A 20,683-nucleotide genomic window follows, 5' to 3' on the forward strand; every position below is an offset into this window, starting at 1 on the left:
GAATAGCATGACTTGGTGTAGGGTTTAATTGGTTCTTCTTTGGGCGTGTCCTCCACCCCTTCCTTCATCACAGTTTCTTCTAAAAAAATTATGAGGGCTCCTTTCATTACTTCTTTCTTCTGCTGGATGGTTCGTTGTACCATGGGGTAAATGTGACACTGAGCAGGATAGTTGGTAGTCCCTTCACACAAGAAACAAGTAATCTGCCTATTTGGGCATTCTTCAACTGGGTGACTTCCTTCACAATTAGGGCATTTATCCTTGTGTTCTTTATGGGTGTGTCCTAATTCTCCACAAATCTTGCATGCACAAGGTTTCTTCATATCCTTTCCATAAGGTTTCAACTTCTGGGACACAAACCGAGAATTTGGCAAAGTCAACTTAAATCCTTTCCAAGTGGTTACTCCTTGCCATCCATTGATGGTTTGGTACATCCTCCACCAAGTAGCAGCACCTCTTTCAAAGCATTGAAGAGCATACTGGGCCATATCCTTTCCGACTATAGGGTTGTTCTCCATATGATCCTCCATGTTCTGAATCCATCGGTCTGTCTCCAATTGACTCATCGGTCCAGAAAATACAAGCTCCTCTCCATTCATCATCTATTGGGTCCATGGGTTTGGGGTGAGATAAGAGAGATCAAGAGAGAGGGATGCACACAATACAAACAAAAGTTTTGAAAAGACAGATTTTTGTTGTGGCTGTCGAAAAACATCAAACAAATGACAGCTCACAAACGTCGCATCTAATGTAGGTATATAACAGGGGTTTGGTCTTCTAAAGGTCAATAAATCTTCAACGTCTCCAAATTCTTCAAGCCTTGTTCATGACTCCAATGGCTTCTTCCGATCATGCTTGTCTTTCTTAAGTTCTTTTGACAGATCAACTCTGTTGATGCGAAGTCTCTCGTGACGTCCTTTAATATTCTGGAGTTGCATTCCAAACTTCTGGATTTCATCAAACTCGACCTGAACCATGATCCTGCTGTCCTTCAGTTCTCAACGAATCTCCGGTATCTCGAGGTTGTAGCTCCTCCAGCTTGGCTACTCTCATCTTCAGGATCCTGAGTTCCTCATGAAATACTTCCTTGTATAATACAACTTCCTGGAGCTCCATTTTAAACTTCTTGATGTACTACTCCAGATCCTGGTGATATACCGGCTAGGGCCAAAACTTCATCTTATGATAGGTGCTCCATCAGCTTTCTTCCATCAAATCCATTGTGATGAAATGCATCAACTCAGCATGGTGACAATAGCATAAGCGGGCCATAACACGCTGGATAGCTGGGTTTCTGCTCTTGTCATTTCCATGAGCTATCATTCCATAGATGATATCTCCTGCCTTAGGGTTTTCTTGACAAATCCTTGAGTCCTTAACTCTACATGCTCCGGTCTTTCTCTGATACACCTTGATCTCGGGTATTGACAACTTCCATAGTCTGCCAAGTTCCATAAGGGTAGCCTTCCTAGGTCATATAAATCTGGGAATTCTTCAGAGCCTTCAAATTCTACTTGTCTTCGGCCTTCAACCGTTGTAGTTTCCATTACTATAATGCATGGTAAAATCTCCTTCATTCCATAGTGGTCTTAGTTATCCGATATCTAGTACTTCTTGGAGTGGTGTTATCAGTGGAATCCTTCGTGTGGTCAAAAGGGAAAAGGGTATAGTCTCACTAAAGAGAATTTTTGAATAAGCTCAGAAGAGAAGAGAGATAAAAGATCTTTTTGAAAGGGAAAGTTGTAGAGAAAAGTCTTTGCTATGGGCTTGCCAGTTTCTAGGGTCACGTCCTACAGTCAACATGTGCTCTGATACCATCTTGTAGCGACCCGACCCGAATGGATCAAGTCTCTGTGCTTATGTGTCATCCCTGGATCAGTATGCTGACACACACAGTACTCGAACGATTTATAACAGAGGTAAATCACATGTATAAAGTAACATAAATACTATTACCTCAATCCAATATAGCGGAAGCAACAAGGTTGTGGATTCCCATCAACACCAACGGCAAAGTTGAGTGTAGAAATCGTAACCCTAACGTATCACTTACTCGTCGTAAGATAATCCTGCAACATGAGACATTGCAGCTCGAAAGCAGGTCAGTACATTGAATGTACTGGCAAATTCACACCATAGAGAATGATGAACAATGGCTATCACTACATGCATATTTGGCTGGTGGAAAAGCTCTATGGTTATAAGGTTTTTGCGTAAAGCCAAAATTTTCCCTACTGCGAAGTAATACATTTTAATTAACTATCATGGTGGTTGTTGAACATTGAGAATGGTTGACAGCATTCTCAATCCCAATTAAGTAATTAAAACCCAACAACATTAATTAGAAGTAACATGATGAGATTCACATGATAATCAAGTACTAGATACTCAAGTTGTCCATTACCGGGGACACGGCTAATCATGATTAGTTTGTACACTCTGCAGAGGTTTGCGCACTTTTCCCCACAAGACTCGATCGCCTCCGTTTGGTTTCTCGCACTACATGGTGTTTGAGAAGACGGATGACCGAGACATAGTCTTTCAGAAGCGCTAGCACCTTACGATCGGGTAGACCGGTACACCTACATCCCCTACATCTGCTAGTCTACCACTGTAAGAGTTCGCACAACTTAGTCAACTATGCCAGAGCCCATAATGGCTTGTGGCTGCACACGGAAGTTACTAGCATGAATGATCTTATGATCCCTTTGAGCCTGGGTGGCGGTCCGAAAAAAAAACAGGCAAGTCCTGATAGACATCAGGTGCCTCAATCCACCCAGATGTGTGTTTAAGTTGCCACCTTAGATAAACCATTAAAATTATCAACTCACATCTGTCATGGATATCACTCACCCAATCCACGTCTACTAGCATAGCATGGCATAATAAGCAAACGTAGAAGTAACTCCCAAAGGTTTCATAATAATACAGGTAATAGGTACTACCTCATCTACTTCCCATCCCACAATTTAATTAGATCCTAATCATGCAATGTGAGAGGATGGATCTAATGCAATAAAACATGGGTGGTAGAAAAGGTATGATCAAAGTGTTACTTGCCTCAGGGTTGATGAAGATGATTCGCACTCAAAATCTCTTGCTAGATCTACTCGTCACACTCAGGTCAATCTATCGTAAGCAAGAAATAGTAACCACACAATAAGTACTCATCTAATGCACAGGTAAAACTCGAACAAGAGAACGAACCAGATAGTTCAACTTAAGAACTCCTGTTGCAAAGAAAGAACGAACCGAACAAAGAAACGGAAAACAAACGGCGGAAGAAAACAACTCGGTTCTAGCAAGTGGAACTAGGTCAAATTTTACCAGGGCAAAAACTTGTTCAAGTTGATTAGACGGAACGGCGGTTTCGAGACGAAACTCCAGGCGCTTGAATCACTTGATTCCGATAAACGAGCGAGAAGATAAACTAGAACGAAGATCGGATCTCAGATCGCGATCGCGGAATAAATCCGACGAGAAGAAAAAGAAGAACGGTTATATGGACGTCGTTAACCAGGAAAAAGATCGGTGATCACGTTCGTTGAGACGAACGATCCGAAAGAAGAACGAAAATCGATCTAGGGTTTTGGAAAAGAAACCGAAAAAGAAAACGGAAAACCGATCTAGGGTTTCGGAAAAGAAACCGAAACGAAGAATCGGAGAGAAAAACCGGAAAAGAAAACCGGAACGGTTTCTTTTAAAAGAACCGAACCGTGGGGAAGAAAAAGAGAGGCGCGGGGCTACCTCCGGCGAGGCGGGGCGAACGGTGGCGACGGCGGCGTGCTAGGGCGGCGGCGGCGCTATAGGGGCGGCGGCGGCGGGTGAGGGGCGCGGGGTGGGGCGCGGCTTGGGGAGGAGAGGGGGTTTGGGTTTTTGGTGTGAGGAGAGGGGGGGTCTATGGGGGTATTTATATAGCTGAGAGGGGGGGGTTTACTTGGGGTAGGGGGCAAGAAATAGAGTAGGAAAAGGAAAAACGAAACAAGGAAAGGGGGGGCTAACCAGAGTCCAAGCCGGACTCGGCTTAGAGCGAGGCGGCGGCCTGGCTGGCGCCTGGCGCTGGCGCGCGGGGCTGGGGTGGCCGGCCGGCTGGGCCTTTGGCCCAGGCGGGGCGCTGCTGCCTTTTTTTTTAAATGGTTTCACGCGCAGAAAAACACAGAAAAGAAAATCTAAACGGGCTCCAAAAATTCTAAAGTAAATTTTTCCCGACTCCAAAAAATGAGCCGAACAAAATGAACTTTACTCCGGACCTAGAGTGCAATTTTTGAAAACGCGCATTTTTCCCTATCCAAAGAAAAACAAACAAACACTGGAAAACGAAATTTGATCTATTTATTAAATCTTCATTTTTCCTATATTTTGGGAAAGTCATATTATTCCCTCTCTCATATTTTGATATCAGAAAAATAATTGAAGATGAAATAAATAAATCAAATGATCCTCTTTTCAAATTCGAGAAAACTCTCAAATATGAAAATAACGAAATCTCCAACTCTCTCCGAAGGTCCTTGAGTTGCGTGAAATTTCTAGGATTGACCAAAATGCTAGAAAATAAGATATGCATGATGATCTAATATATAACATTCCAAATTGAAAATTTGGGATGTTACACAACTCCCGTTTACCGGAGGAACACTTCGTTTGCTACCAAACGTCACAACGTAACTAGGTGATTATAAAGGTGCTCTACAGGTGTCTCTGAAGGTACTTGTTGGGTTGGCGTATTTCGAGATTAGGATTTGTCACTCCGATTGTCTGAGAGGTATCTCTGGGCCCTCTCGGTAATGCACATCACTTAAGCCTTGCAAGCATTGCAACTAATGAGTTAGTTGCAGGATGATGTATTACGGAACGAGTAAAGAGACTTGCCGGTAACGATATTGAACTAGGTATTGAGATACCGACGATCGAATCTCGGGAAAATAACATACCGATGACAAAGGGAACAACGTATGTTGTTATGTGGTCTGACCGATAAAGATCTTTGTAGAATATGTGGGAGCCAATATGAGCATCCAGGTTCCGCTATTGGTTATTAACCGGAGACGTGTCTCGGTCATGTCTACATTGTTCTCGAACCCGTAGGGTCCGCATGCTTAAGGTTTCGATGACAGTTATATTATGAGTTTTGATGTACCGAAGGAGTTCGGAGTCCCGGATGAGATCAGGGACATGACGAGGAGTCTCGAAATGGTCGAGACGTGAAGATCGATATATTGGACGACTATATACGGACATGGAAAGGTTCCGAGTGATTCGGGTATTTTTTGGAGTACCGGAGAGTTACGAGAATTCGCCGGGGAGTATATGGGCCTTATTGGGCCATACGGGAATAGAGGAGAGAGGCCAAAAGGAAGGAGGCGCCCCCCCCCCTCTGGTCCGAATTGGACAAGGGGTGCAGCCCACTTTTCCTTGTTCCTCTCCCCCTCTTTCCTTCTCTCCTACTCCAACAAGGGAAGGAGGAGTCCTACTCCCGGTGGAGTAGGACTCCCCCCTTGGCGCGCCCTCCTCCTAGGCCGGCCGCCTCCCCCCTTGCTCCTTTATATACAGGGGCAGGGGGCACCTCTAGACACACAAGTTGATCAAGTTGATCGTCTCTTAGCCGTGTGCGGTGCCCCCCTCCACCATAGTCCAACTCGATAATACTGTAGTGGTGCTTAGGCGAAGCCCTGCGTCGGTAGAACATGAACATCGTCACCACGCCGTCGTGCTGACAAAACTCTCCCTCAACACTCGGCTGGATCGGAGTTCGAGGGACGTCATCGGGCTGAACGTGTGCTGAACTCGGAGGTGTCGTATGTTCGGTACTTGATCGGTCGGATCGTGAAGACGTACGACTACATCAACCGCGTTGTGCTAACGCTTCTGCTTTTGGTCTATGAGGGTACGTGGACAACACTCTCCCCTCTCGTTGCTATGCATCACCATGATCTTGCGTGTGCGTAGGAATTTTTTGAAATTACTACGTTCCCCAACAGTGACCAACACCCAAAGGGTTTACTAGAGTCAATAATCTAGTTCACATTGCTATGTGATTAACACCCAAAGAGTACTGAGGTGTGATCATGTTTTGCTTGTGAGAGAAGTTTAGTCGATGGGTCTGCCACATTCAGATCCGTAAGTATTTTGCAAATTTCTATGTCAACAATGCTATGCATAGAGCTACTCTAGCTAATTGCTCCCACTTTCAATATGTATCCAAATTGAGATTTAGAGTCATCTGGATCAGTGTCAAAATTTGCATCGACGTAACCCTTTACGACGAACCTTTTGTCACTTCCATAATCGAGAAACATATCCTTATTCCACTAACGGTAATTTTGACCAATGTCCAGTGATCTACTCCTAGATAACTATTGTACTCCTTTGTAAAACGCAGGGCAGGGTATACAATAGGTTTGGTACACAGCATGGCATACTTTATAGAACCTATGGTTGATGCATAGGGAATGACTTTCATTCTCTCTCTATCTTCTGCCGTGGTCGGGTTTTGAGTCTTACTCAACTTCACACCTTGTAACACAGGCAAGAACTCCTTCTTTGACTGTTCCATTTTGAACTACTTCAAAATCTTGTCAAGGTATGTACTCATTGAAAAACTTATCAAGCGTATTGATCTATCTCTATAGATCTTGATGCTCAATATGTAAGCAGCTTCACCGAGGTCTTTCTTTGAAAAAACTCCTTTCAAACATTCCTTTATGCTTTGCAGAATAATTCTACATCATCTCCGATCAACAATATGTCATACATATACTTATCAGAAATGCTGTAGTGCTCCCACTCACTTTCTTGTAAATACAGGCTTCACCACAAGTCTGTATAAAACTATATGCTTTGATCAACTTATCAAAGCGTATATTCCAACTCCGAGATGCTTGCACCAGTCCATAGATAGATCGCTAGAGCTTGCATATTTTGTTAGTACCTTTAGGATCGACAAAACCTTCTGGTTGCATCATATACAACTCTTCTGTAATAAATCCTATTAAGGAATGCAGTTTTGTTTATCCATTTGCCAGATTTCATAAAATGCGGCAATAGCTAACATGATTCGGATAGACTTAAGCATAGATACGAGTGAGAAATTCTCATCGTGGTCAACACCTTGAACTTGTCGAAAAACCTTTTTGCGACAATTCTAGCTTTGTAGATAGTAACACTACTATCAACGTCTGTTGGGGATATTACTGCTGGGCGTAAACCGGCCTATCTGGGCCGGGTCAACTTCATCAGTAGTTCAAGAGTGCTAAAGCCCATGAAGACAGATGAGGGCTTAAGGCCCGTAGTCGGTTTAAGACTTGTAGCTGTAAACCGGTATTTGTGTATAAACTTGTATTGTAAGTTAGGAATAAGGAGAGACCAACCCGGATACGAATATCGACCGGTGTTGGGACTCTGTGAACCGACGGGCGTCACCCGTGTATATAAGGGGACGACCCGGCGGCGGTTCAAGGACGACAGACAACAACTCGAGACATAGGCGAAGCTTGTTTGCTCCCTAGTCATCGAAACCCCATCAATTCCATCACAACTAGACGTAGGCTTTTACCTTCATCGAAGGGGCCGAACTAGTATAAACTCTCTTGCGTCCCTGTGTCCGCTTTAACCCCTTCAAGCTAACCCGTCGCGATGGCTCCACGACTAAGTCCTTTCTCTAGGACATCTGTCGTGACAAAACCACGACAGTTGGCGCCCACCGTGGGGCTATCACACGATGGTTTCAGGTTCTTGGAGGGCCGCTTTAAAGGACTCGAGGGCTACGCTGTAGGCCGGATGACTAAGAGTCGTCGCGGCAAGCTCTACATCGACGACGCAGGCTGGGGCCCAGAGGCCGGCTCAGTTGAGTACGGGTATCGGGTCCCCTTTGGTGGCATTCACGTTTTCATTGGCAAGATCGGTGAACCGGGCCCTGAGCTGGACATCTACACCGACCTCGTCGAGACGGCTCAGCGTGCGCGATCCGCCCGGGTTAAACCGGCCATAAAGCGTGCCTTCGTGGGAGTCATCCATGGAGGAAGTTATGAGGATGGATCGGAATCTCGCGACGAGACCGTCGTTTGTTCCGATGACGAGTCATCGACCAGAGAAACCGAATCTCTTTGTCAGCTACAAGACGGTCGGATTGGGGGCTGTTCCGATGGCGATAGTATTCCGGACCCCTCTGATCTGCCCAACCGGGTTGGAATATTCATGGCCGGCACACAAGCAGCGCTCCATTCTTTGACCGTTGCGGCAACAACCTCCGGTTCAGCAGCGGCGACGGCTGCCGGGGCAGGAGGCCCTGTGCGCCCGCCGGCTCAAGTTCTATCAGAGCTCTTTGATGCATTGGATATGCTTATGGCGGAAGCTAATCCGGCGGATCAGGACGTCCACAACGCGGAGATTGCAAAGATAAAGGAACAGATCACCCAGGCCAAGGCGGATCTGGCAGCTGAGGACACCAGGATGGCCATAGAGCGGGCCGCTTTAGACGCACAGGCCTACAGGCTCATGTTGGACCAGAGCGCGTCGCAGGAAGTCATGAGGAGGAAGCACCGATCCCGTTTGCCTCCGGTTTTCGAGGCCAGAGACCTTTTCAACACTCCAGGAGCAAGAACCGGCAATCTGCTGGAGGGAAACCGGGCGGAAGCTCCTGGGACCGGTGCACCGGTTCAGCCTCATCAGATGGACCCGCCTCGTCAAAACACCGTTATACCTCAGGCTGTTTTAACACCTCCGGGTCACTACTCCAACCCGATGGACAATCTCGTTGCCGCTGCTGCATGGCTGGAGGCCATTCCAATTGAAGGTGACTCGCCGCAGGCAGTGGAGATGCGACGGGTCAAGGAGCTTCTAAGGACAGCTTTGGTCCAACAGGAAGCGTACTCGTATAGCCGCGACCGGATCCACTCGACCCCCCGTCCAAGCCGGAGCTATAGTAGACATATGGATGAACCGGCAGTATCGAGTAATGAACGATGTGGAGCACCCCGTGGCAACAACCTGGCGGGCGGTGCTGATAACGCTCAGGAAGTGGTGGACTAGGCCCGAGCGCGCAGGGAGGCCGAGTTAGCCGAACAGCATCAGGCTCGGCAGCTCACGTCGGTTCGTCCAACTATCTTGATCGAACCTGGTGTTACTTCTAGTTCTTTGGGGGTGCCTTGCCTTATCCCCGCTTTACGCAATGTGCGCCTGCCCAAGGATTTCAAAGGCCCGCGCAAGGTACCAAATTACACGGCGGATCAACCTCCAGAGACATGGGTGGAGAGCTATGAGATGGCCATGGAGATGCTTGATGTGGATGACGCGGCGTGTGCGAAATACTTCACCATGATGCTTGAAGGAACGGCCCGTACTTGGTTAAAAAGCTTGCCGGCTAATTCTATCAGTTCATGGGCCCAATTACGGGCCCGGTTTATCAGCAATTTCAAGGATACATGTAAACAGCCTATGTCGATAGTGGACTTAGCTGCCTGCGTCCAGGAGGAAGGAGAGTCAACGACTCATTGAGTGCGCCGGGTTTCACAAGTGTTGCACTCATCAAACCACATCAACGCTGACACCGCAGTATTAACCCTAGAAGGCAACTGCCGGTTTGGGCCCCTAAAGCTGAAGTTGGGACGGATGAAGCGTCATTGCACTGACATGGGGACCCTCATGGCCGCTTTGGTGAAATATGCTGATTCTGATAGTACCAAAGATCCCGAATCTGATGATGACAAGACAGGGAAGGGAAAGAGGAACAGCAACTCCAAAGGTCAGCAGCATCACTGGACAGGCAATGGTGGTGGAGGCAAGCATAAAGCGGATGGTAACATGGACTTTGTGGCTAATACCAACACGCAGGACAATGGCCAGCGATGCAAGGGTAAACCGAAAAACCGCAATGGGGCACCCAACCCTAAACCGGACCGCCTAAACTATCTGCTAAGCCAGCCCTGTCCAAGACATGGGACGAAGGAGGCGCCAGCAAACCACCTTTGGAAGGATTGCTTCATTATGCAGGAGTTCAAGAATTCTAATGCTTTCCGGTATGATCACGGCTCCGGCGGTGGCTCAGGATCCGGGCCGGGTTACGGTGGAGGAAATTCCGGTTCAGGATTTAATGGTAATCCGGGCGGACATAATGGTCAAAATAGTCAGAACAACCAGGGTGGTTACAACCAACAGCAGCAACAGTCAGGTTACCAGAGCAACCCAAAGCAGTTGAGTAGTGGGCAGTACCATGTCTTCACCACTAGCTTGGACAAACGAGACCGGAAGGTTCAGAGGCGGGCGGTCAACTCTGTTGAGCCGGCCATACCCCATTATCTACGTTGGTCTGAACAGCCAATCATATGGAGCAGAGAGGATCACCCTCCCCAGGTTGATAATCCGGGTCAGTTGGCTCTGGTGGTGGCGCCTCAGGTGGGAGGTTACAAGTTCACCAAGGTGCTCATGGATGGAGGGAGCAACATTAATATCTTGTACTATGAGACCTTCCGTCGTATGGGACTAGCAGATAAAAACCTCAAACCGTCTAATACGGTGTTCCACGGTGTAGTACCTGGCAGATCAGCATATCCTGTTGGTAAGATAGCTCTGGAAGTGGCCTTTGGGGATGATCATGATTCCAGGTCGGAGACATTGACGTTTGAAGTGGTGAAAATCCAAAGTCCATATCACGCCCTGTTTGGGCGACCGGCCTACGCCAAGTTTATGGCACGGCCATGTTATGTGTATTTGCAGCTCAAGATGCCGGGTCACAAGGGGACAATAACGGTTCATGGAAGCCGCAAAATCGCTTTGGAGTACGAGGAAGGAGATGCGGCCTATGCAGAGTCGGTTTGTGCCACCGAGGAGCTGAAGTATTATAAGGACAATGTTGATCCGGCGGACATGACTCCATTAAAGAAGCCAACTACGGAGCATGATCCGGCCCTGAAGTTCAAATCGGTAGCAGAAACTAAGCTTGTTGACTTTGTACCGGGCGATTCGTCCAAGCAGTTCAGCATCAGTGCTAATTTGGATCCGAAATAGGAAAGCGCGCTCATCGAGTTCATCCGTGAGAATCGGGACATTTTTGCATGGAAGCCCTCTGACATGCCAGGTGTACTGAGGCAACTCACTGAGCACACCCTCAATGTGGATCCTAAATACAAACCGGTGAAACAGTTCCTCCGCCGGTTTAATGAAGAAAGACGCAAGGCAATTGGAGAAGAGGTAGCCAGGCTCTTAGCAGCTGGCTTTATTGTTGAACTTTTTCACCCTGAGTGGCTTGCCAATCCGGTGCTGGTGCTTAAGAAAAACGGCACCTGGCGCATGTGTGTGGATTACACAGATCTTAATAAAGCTTGTCCCGCAGATCCTTTTGCCCTCCCCGTATTGATCAAATTATTGATGCTACGGTGGGTTGTGAGCGTTTAAGTTTTTTGGATGCATATTCTGGCTATCATCAGATCAAAATGGCAGTTAAGGACCAAGAGAAGACGACATTCATAACTCCCTTTGGAGTCTTCTGCTATGTGTCTATGCCCTTCGGGCTCAAGAGTGCCCAGGCAACTTATCAACATTGTGTGCAAAATTGTCTACACAAACAGATTGGCCGTAATGTACATGCTTACGTGGATGATATCGTGGTTAAATCCAGGGAGAAGGAGACTCTGATTGGTGATTTGAAGGAAACCTTTGATAACCTGAGGACATACAAGATGATGCTTAATCCAGACAAGTGCATCTTTGGTGTACCGGCGGGCAAGTTATTGGGCTTTCTGGTGTCCAATAGGGGAATTGAGGCTAATCCGGAGAAGATCACAGCCATCACCTCCCTGGCTAAACCGAAGTGTATCAATGATGTTCAACGCCTGGCAGGCCGGATTGCCGCGTTAAGCCGGTTTATCAGTCGTCTTGGTGAGAAGGCAATCCCTTTGTATCAGATGTTGAAGAAGACGGATCAGTTTTTCTGGAGTTCTACTACTGATGAAGCGTTTGAGGACTTAAAGCGGCAATAGGCCAATCCGCCTGTGCTCGCCGCTCCCTTTGACAAGGAGCCGTTACTGCTATATGTTGCTGCTAATGCTCGGGCGGTCAGCGTGGCTATTGTGTTGGAGCGAAAGGAGGCAGGTAAGGAGCATCCGGTTCAACATCCGGTCTATTATATCAGCGAGGTACTCATTGAGTCCAAGCAAAGGTATCCGCATTGGCAGAGCTGGTGTATGGAGTTTTTATGGCAAGCCGGAAGCTTAAACAATACTTCCAAGGGCATCCAATTACGGTGGTCAGTTCTGCTCCTTTGGGGGATATCATCCAGAACCGGGAAGCAACTGGCCGGATTGCCAAGTGGGCTATAGAGCTTGGGCCGCACGATTTGAAGTATGTGTCTCGGACGGCGGTTAAGTCTCAAGAACTTGTTGATTTTATCAATGATTGGACGGAAATGCAAGCACCTGAAGAAAAGCCGGATCACACATATTGGACCATCCATTTTGACGGATCCAGGCAATTGGAAGGCTCGGGGGCTGGAGTCGTATTAACTTCCCCATGAGGTGATAAGTTCTGTTACGTTCTTCGTTTAATGTTCCCTTGTACTAACTATGCAGCTGAGTATGAAGCCTTGCTCCATGGTCTCCGGATGGCTAAGGAGATGAATCTAAGTCGAGTTAAGTGTTTTGGTGACTCGGACCTCGTGGCTCAGCAAGTGTCCGGCACTTGGGACTCCAAGGACCCACTCATGGCAGCATATCGTCGTGAGGTGGATATTGTTGTAGGTCATTTTAAAGGCTATCAGGTGGACCACGTGGACCGGCGGAAAAATGAAGCGGCGGATGCTTTAAGCCGGCTGGGCTCTCAGCGCAAACCGGTCCCGCCCAATGTTTTTCTGGATGTGCTGCACAACCCGTCGGTCAAGATCCCTGGTGAAGCAGATTTGGCTATTCCTGATCCGGAGGCTCAATTGGTGGCAGCTCTTCATGTTATTCCGGATTGGACGCTTCCTTACCTGGTGTACAAGAACCGGGGCGAGTTACCAGAGGATGAGACTCTGGCCCGACAGATAATCCGGCGATCCAAGTCCATGACTATTATCAACGGCAAGTTGCATCATTGTAGTGTGTCAGGAGCATTTCAACACTGTGTGTCTCCTGAAGAAGGCCATGAAATTTTGCGTGAGATCCACGAAGGAGATTGTGGTCACCATGCCGGTTCAAAATCTCTGGTGGCTAAAGCGTTTCGCCATGGCTTCTATTGGTTAACTGCTCATGGTGATGCGGAGGATCTGGTCAGACGATGTGATGGTTGCCAAAAGTTTTCAAGACGTGCTCATGTACCGGTTCAAGAATTGAGAATGATTCCAATTACTTGGCCGTTTGCGACTTGGGGGCTGGATATGGTTGGGCCTTTCAAAAGGTCCAAAGATAAGAAGACCCACCTCCTGGTGGCGGTTGACAAGTTTACAAAGTGGGTGGAGGCAGAACCTGTTAGCAAGTGTGATGCGGCCACGGCGGTTCAGTTCATTAAAAAGGTGATTTTCCGGTTTGGCTTTCCACACAGTATCATCACAGATAATGGTACCAATTTGTCCAAAGGTGCCATGAAGGAGTTCTGCGAACGGGAGCACATCCGGCTCGACGTTTCATCATGGCACACCCACAGTCCAATGGTCAAGCAAAAAGAGCTAATCAAGAGATCTTGAGAGGCATCAAGCCCCGGCTCATGGTTTCTTTGTAGAGAACGCCGGGTAGTTGGGTAGAAGAATTACCATCTGTGTTATGGAGCATCAATACAACACCCAACAGATCAACAGGATACACACCGTTTTTCATGGTTTATGGAGCGGAGGCGGTTCTCCCCAGTGATATCCGTCATGATTCACCTCGTGTGACGGCTTATATTGAAGAGGACAATGAGACAGCACGGCAAGATGCTTTGGACTGGTTGGATGAAGAGCGTGACATAGCAGCCGCCCGATCGGCGATTTACCAACAGGATCTTCGTCGTTATCACAGTCGCCGAGTCAGAACCAGAACCTTTCAGGAAGGAGATTTGGTGCTTCGGCTCATCCAAGATCAGACTGATATGCATAAGCTATCCCCACCTTGGGAGGGGCCTTTCGTGATCAGCAAGAATCTGCACAACGGGTCATACTATCTGATCGATATTCGAGAACATAAGGACTCACGTACATCAGAGGAGGAGACCAACAGGCCGTGGAACATAGCTCATCTTCGGCCTTACTATACCTGAGCCATTGGCTCTACTTATGTACATATTACGACGATGTATATATTATGATTAAATATAATAAACCGGAACCTCAGCTAAAGCGGGGTATCTGTTCTTTTACATCATGTGTGGTTACACGGAGTTGTTCTAAAGCGGCCTCCGGTTTACCCCTTGAGTTAGCTTTTTAAAAGCATCATGTTATATCACTTGGGGGTTTGGTCGTGTCCGAACCAATACCATACCTCTTGATAGGCGAGAGCCACCAGATCACTTGGGGACTTGGTCACGTCTGAACCAGTCATGACTCTTGATCGGCCTAAGGCCACAGAATCACTTGGGGGCTTGGTCGAACCCGAACCATTGCCATGCCACTTGATCGGCATAAATGCCACGGTTTCATTTGGGGACCTGGCTGAGTAGAACCATAGTTACACCTAACGGGAGCTTGGTCGTGTTCGGCCATGGTAAAGCCATTTGATCAGCTCAAATAAACCTTTTTTGCAAACGGTTTTGTCATTGCATTTGCTTCACACTTTTCTTTGCAAGATACTTCTTTCTTTTTATTGCGTTCTTTAAACCGACAAAGTTTTCAACCGGTTCGTACTGTCAATTGAAGGAACACGGTTCACTTCAATCCGGAGACTATTTGCCCGGTTTGATCTTTTTTGTTAACATCCTCTTATGGAGTAACACGGTGTTTATTATAACCCGGTACGGTTTACATGGTAAACCGGCGTCACATATATATGGGAGCTGATATCTCCTCCAACAGTGTGGGTTTATAAAACTCCGCTCAAGATTGGCCGAGCCAACTTCACGTTCAACGATGGCAGGTATTATGTATCTCAAAAGTTTGGTCATATACTTAAAAAATTTCGGATGTTTTGATTTCATGTATGCAGACATCATATTCCGCCTGACGGTACAACCGCGGTGGCACTTGAAGATTTTTTATTGCAGAAAGTACCTTGGCAAGTTCATCACCCAAAGGAAGAGCAAATTATGCACGAAGGCATATCAACATCAAAAGTATCAGCTAGCCTATTACAAGGCAACACGGTGCCCACAATAAGATCATTGTTTTTTTGCAAAGGAGAAGCAGTTTTAAACCGGCTTCTAGTTCAAGCTTGGTCACCAGCCTGGCCTGATGGTTGTGGGTCATCCTGCGCTGCTTCAGCTTCAGTTTCTCTACCCAGCGGCTGGAAATCAACAGTTGTCCAGTCGATTCCCTTTAATGCTTGAAAAACAGCTTCATCATGGATCAGCAATGACGGGTCAATATCGGAAGCGTAAGTATGCTTACGGATTGGAGGGATAAGATTTTCCGATTCATGAATTGGTGCAGCTATTCGCTTGTTCTGATTGTCATATTGGGCTTGATAATGAGACAAGTCTGCTTCTTCAGCCAATTGACAAGCTAGCGGACGCACCTCCCGGTTTATTGCTCGCAGATCCGCTTCACCAAACTCTGACCCGTCTTCCTTCAAGCTGAGATAGCCCTGAGCCGCTTCAATAGGATCAAAATCCGGCACCCAGGCTTTGGCCCCGATTAAGGCATTGATCGCACCGGTTCGAGCAGCAGATTTCTTCAGCTCTTCAACCCGGGCAGGAAGCACCGACAGTTTCATCAGAGTGTCTTGGATCAAAGTGGGCGCCGGTTTGTTGTGGGATGTGGTACAGATGATCCTCTGTGCACCAGTGTACAGTTGTTCGACCAACGTATAGGCGGCTTTCAATTTCTTCCGCACATCTGACCCTAAGTGACCAATGCGTGCCCCTGAAATATCGTAAAGGGTTAAACCGGCAGCTCTGTAAGAAGGCCGAGTCAATTCAGAAGTCAAACTGGCTTACCAAAGATAGCGGTGGTCATGGCATGCACGTGCCGCTTTATGCTGGTCAGTTCATCCGCCACCGGTTTTAGTGCAGCCTCGGCATCCTCTGCTCGTTTGATTAAAGCGGACATTTCAGTGGCCAATCCGCCCGCTTCTTCTTGAAGCTCTCCTTAAGCTGTTCCATGGCACTTAAAGCACTGGCTAATTCCTCTTTTGCTTTGGAGGTTTCAGCTTGTTGGGTTTTCAGGTTTTCTTGGAGATTGGCGACTTGGCTTTCTTTCGTCTTCAGCTCAGCCTGCAGGCAGACAGTTATATGCTTCAACAAAATGGTACAAGGATTGAAGTACCAACCACATAACAAGTTATGCACTTGGCACTTGGGGGCTAATGCATATTCGATCTTCATCTTTCAATTGCTTAAAAAGTCCCAAGATCAATACAAGTATTCAACTTGGCACTTGAGGGCTAATGGCTATTTGCTCGTATATATTCTGATGCGGCAATCTCAATTACTTAAAGTACCGGTTTAACTACGTTAAGTTGAACCGGCCCTTGGGGGCTACATCAGGAAATTTCAAAGCATTAAGATTTATATTAGTAAAGTCCCGGTTTGAAGGAAGATTACAAACCGGCCCTTGGGGGCTAGGAGAGTCAGCAAGAATTAAAGCATACAAGCAGGAAAGAGCATATGGAAGTTACCTCATATTTATCTTTCATCATGTTTACCAGACCGGCTTCATAGTCACGACTGGTATACAGCCGGTTCAGGTAGCCGGAATGGATATCTTGGGCGTTCAGAGCAGCGTAAGTCGCCGGATCAGCATTCCACTTGCCTTTGCCAAAGGCAGCAAATTCTTCCTTGGCAGAATGTTTGGACAAAGCAACAGGATTGCTTGGCTCGGTATGGCCATTGCCAGTAATGACAACCTCATCGTCCTTGGTATCGCCGGTTTGCACTGGGGCCGTTGGCTTGTTAGTAGGCTTTGCTGGACCGGTGGATTTCTCAATCCGGATGGAGCTTGTGGGCTAATTGACAGGACCTGAGGCATCAGTAGGTCTCTCTTCAGCAATAAGATCGTCGTCTTGCTGCGGTGGATCATTGGGTATATCCTCAGGAATAGCCGTTTCAAGATCTGGTGTCTTGCCCGGTTCAAGGACGGCATCTTCTTCGGCCGCTTTGTCTAGGCGAGCCTTCTTGCTTGGCCTAGGTTTGGCCCTGAAAGGAATAACAAAATCAAATACAGCATATGTTCTAAGGCGATGTGCTGCAAATGTTATGATAAGTATAGCTTACCCAAGCACCGTTTTGAGCGGTGGCAGCTGAGTAGCCGATGACTCGCCAGAAGATGAGTGGGAAGTAACCTGGTAATCGGAGTCAGATGGATTAAGAGGTTGACGAAAGCAGCCCGCTTTAGGACAAGCACTGACAAGCAAATTAGAGACCTCTGAACAGCGTTTCCGAACCGGACTGTTCGGTAAACCGGCGGAGGTAACTACCTGGCCGCTGTGCCGGGTTGTGCGACGAGCTTCGTGCTATTTGGTATTCATAAGAAATTTGGGATCCAAATAAGCAAGAGGATGAGAAAATTTAACTTTCCGGTTTGCCTGACGGATTTTTAGTGAAGGCAAAGGTTCTGAATCGGAAGAGAGAATAATTACCTCTACAGCATCAGCGTGGCTGGCTTCGGCATCATCCTGACAAATATCATCATCAATAAGACGCATGAAAAATAAGCCAAGTGAGTCAAGTTCTACCTCAAGGTCCGGATTATCCACATCATCATCAGGGGCCAGATTAGAGGATGCAGTGGTTCTTTTCCTGTGGGCAATCTTCTTCACAGCTTTAGTCTTTTGCCGGGTTGCTCTTTCCGGTTTGTCTGGTTTTTCTGGTTTCTCCTGCGGCAGTTTCTTGCTCCAAAATGGATCATTGCCCTGATTACACAGACACTGATATTAAACAATGACCAGATATATCAATAACAAATTCAGCAAAAAGAAAAATCAAAGTCTTACAGCTGGCGGTTTGTTGGTGGCATAGAAGGGAAGCAGGCCGTTTTTAGCACAGATGTGTTCCGGTTCATTCAGCATCTTATTCACAGCCTCTGTGATTTCTTCATCGGTGAGCTGGATTTTGGAATGTCGCAGTGGGTCATCAACACTGCCAGTGTACTCGCACATCAAACTGGAGCGCTGACTAAGGGGCAGTATGCTCCATGATATCCAACAGCGAGCGGAGATCAACCCCTATTAAACCGTTGGCCATAAAGGCTCTGAGCTTCGACAGTTGAGGAGCATATCTGCTTCTCTCCTGGGCAGTCAATCTTTGCGGAAAAGGGTGTGTATTGCTGAGCCGCTCCGGACGAAAGCCAGGCAAGGGATTCTCACCGGCAGGGGAGGTGTCTTTGCAATAGAACCATGTCTGATTCCATTCTTTGGGGGTGGCTGTGCAGTTTGGCGTGAGGGTATGTGACCTCTTTCCTTTTCTGGATCGCCACGCCACCCAACTCCGTATTGGAGCCGTCAGTAAACTCAGTACGGCGGTTTAGATGGAAAAGGTCTCTAAATAATTCCACTGTGGGCTCCTCTTGAAAGAACGCCTCACAAAGGACTTGGAAGTGACACATATTTGTAACAGAGTTGGGGCCAGTGTCTTGTGGATGGAGTTGGAAATCGGCTAAAACATCCCGGTAAAATTTAGAACCGGGCGGCTTAAAGCCCTGGGCTAAGTGATCTATGAAAACAACGACCTCTCCTTCTTGAGGTGTGGGAGGACATTCTTTGCCATGAGCCCTCCAATGTATGTTATCTTTGCTGCCTAAAGCGCCGATTAGGACTAAATCGTCCAGCTGATCCTCTGTGACGCAAGAAGGAACCCAATTGCACTCATATACTTGCTTGGCCATGATGAAATCTACAAGGTAGAAGATCCCGGTTCAAAAATGCATTGATCAAGGTACATTGGTATGTGCAATGTTAAACCGGAGACAGATCTATCTGAACCGGAGTTTTATGAAGCAACAACATCTCGCGGTTCAACAAGGGGACTAATGGTATATACCGGTTTGGCAATTTTTTCTACAACGTTAAACCGCCTGGTCTAAACATTGAAGCAGATGAGTAAGTTTATAGAAACAGATTTCATAAGATTTCTCTACAGCGATGGATCTGAAGCAAGTTCAGAAAAGAGATAAATATTCAGAGGTCCAAAAGGAGCAGTACCGAATCAATGAGCAAAACGTACATATAGATCTATGGTTTTGATATGCGTAAGTGCAGGCGAAGGTTAAACAACTACCATTGCATAGAATAAAGATTTGCGGATTCATCTAAAGATCTATCGTATGAGCAAGAGGCAGACGATGAACACTGAAGAACTGTGAAACCCTAGAGCAGATCTGCGAGGGAAAGGATAGAGGATTTACCGGAGCTGAGGAAGATGTGGAAGGTTGCCGCGATGCTCTGGTGCGCCCAGGTTGATGCAGCGGCCAAGGTTGACGCAGAGGTCGATGACGGCGGTGGAGCTCCGAGGCGGGCGACGCGAGGAAGACGAAGAAGAAAGGCACGAAGAGGATAAAAGAAAGGACCCTTCGGTCCTATTTATAAGGCAAAAGGACAAGTGTCAGGCGCGACAATCAAGGGGCCACGAAACGTTGCTGTCGCCTCGATTTCCGCAGATCTATTAAACAAAGAAGCATAATGGATAGCTTCGTTATGACAGGTGACGTCACTCCGTTTTACAGCAATCAGAGAAGATGACATCATGGCGGTTTACCAATGTATGAGAAGATGTTGAAGATGAAGTTTTTGTTAAAGGATTGACATGAACCCGTTCAAATCAATCTGGGGCCTAATGTTGGGGATATTACTGCTGGGCGTAAACCAGCCTATCTGGCCCGGGTCAACTTCATCAGTAGTTCAAGAGTGCTAAAGCCCAGGAAGACAGATGAGGGCTTAAGGCCCGTAGTCGGTTTAAGACTTGTAGCTGTAAACCGGTATTTGTGTATAAACTTGTATTGTAAGTTAGGAATAAGGAGAGACCAACCCGGATACGAATATCGACCGGTGTTGGGACTCTGTGAACCGACGGGCATCACCCGTGTATATAAGGGGACGACCCGGCGGTGGTTCAAGGACGACAGACAACAACTCGAGACATAGGCGAAGCTTGTTTGCTCCCTAGTCATTGAAACCCCATCAATTCCATCACAACTAGACGTAGGCTTTTACCTTCATCGAAGGGGCCGAACTAGTATAAACTCTCTTGCGTCCCTGTGTCCACTTTAACCCCTTCAAGCTAACCCGTCGTGATGGCTCCATGACTAAGTCCTTTCTCTAGGACATCTGCCGTGACAAAACCACGACAGCGTCCATCTTCCTCTTGAAGATCCATTTAATCTCAATGGCTCACCGATCAATGGGCAAGTCAATCAAAGTCCATACTTTGTTCTCATACATGGATCTCATCTCAGATTTCATGGCCTCAAGATATTTCGCGGAATCTGGGCTCATCATCGCTTCCTCATAGTTCGTAGGCTCATCATGGTCAAGTAACATGACCTCCAGAACAGGATTACCGTACCACTCTGGTGCGGATCTCACTCTGGTTTACCTACGAGGTTCGGTAGCAACTTGATCTGAAGTTACATGATCATCATCATTAGCTTCCTCAC

The sequence above is a fragment of the Triticum urartu genome, chromosome 7, assembly GCF_003073215.2.
Source record: "Triticum urartu cultivar G1812 chromosome 7, Tu2.1, whole genome shotgun sequence".
In the NCBI taxonomy this organism is placed as follows: domain Eukaryota; kingdom Viridiplantae; phylum Streptophyta; class Magnoliopsida; order Poales; family Poaceae; genus Triticum; species Triticum urartu.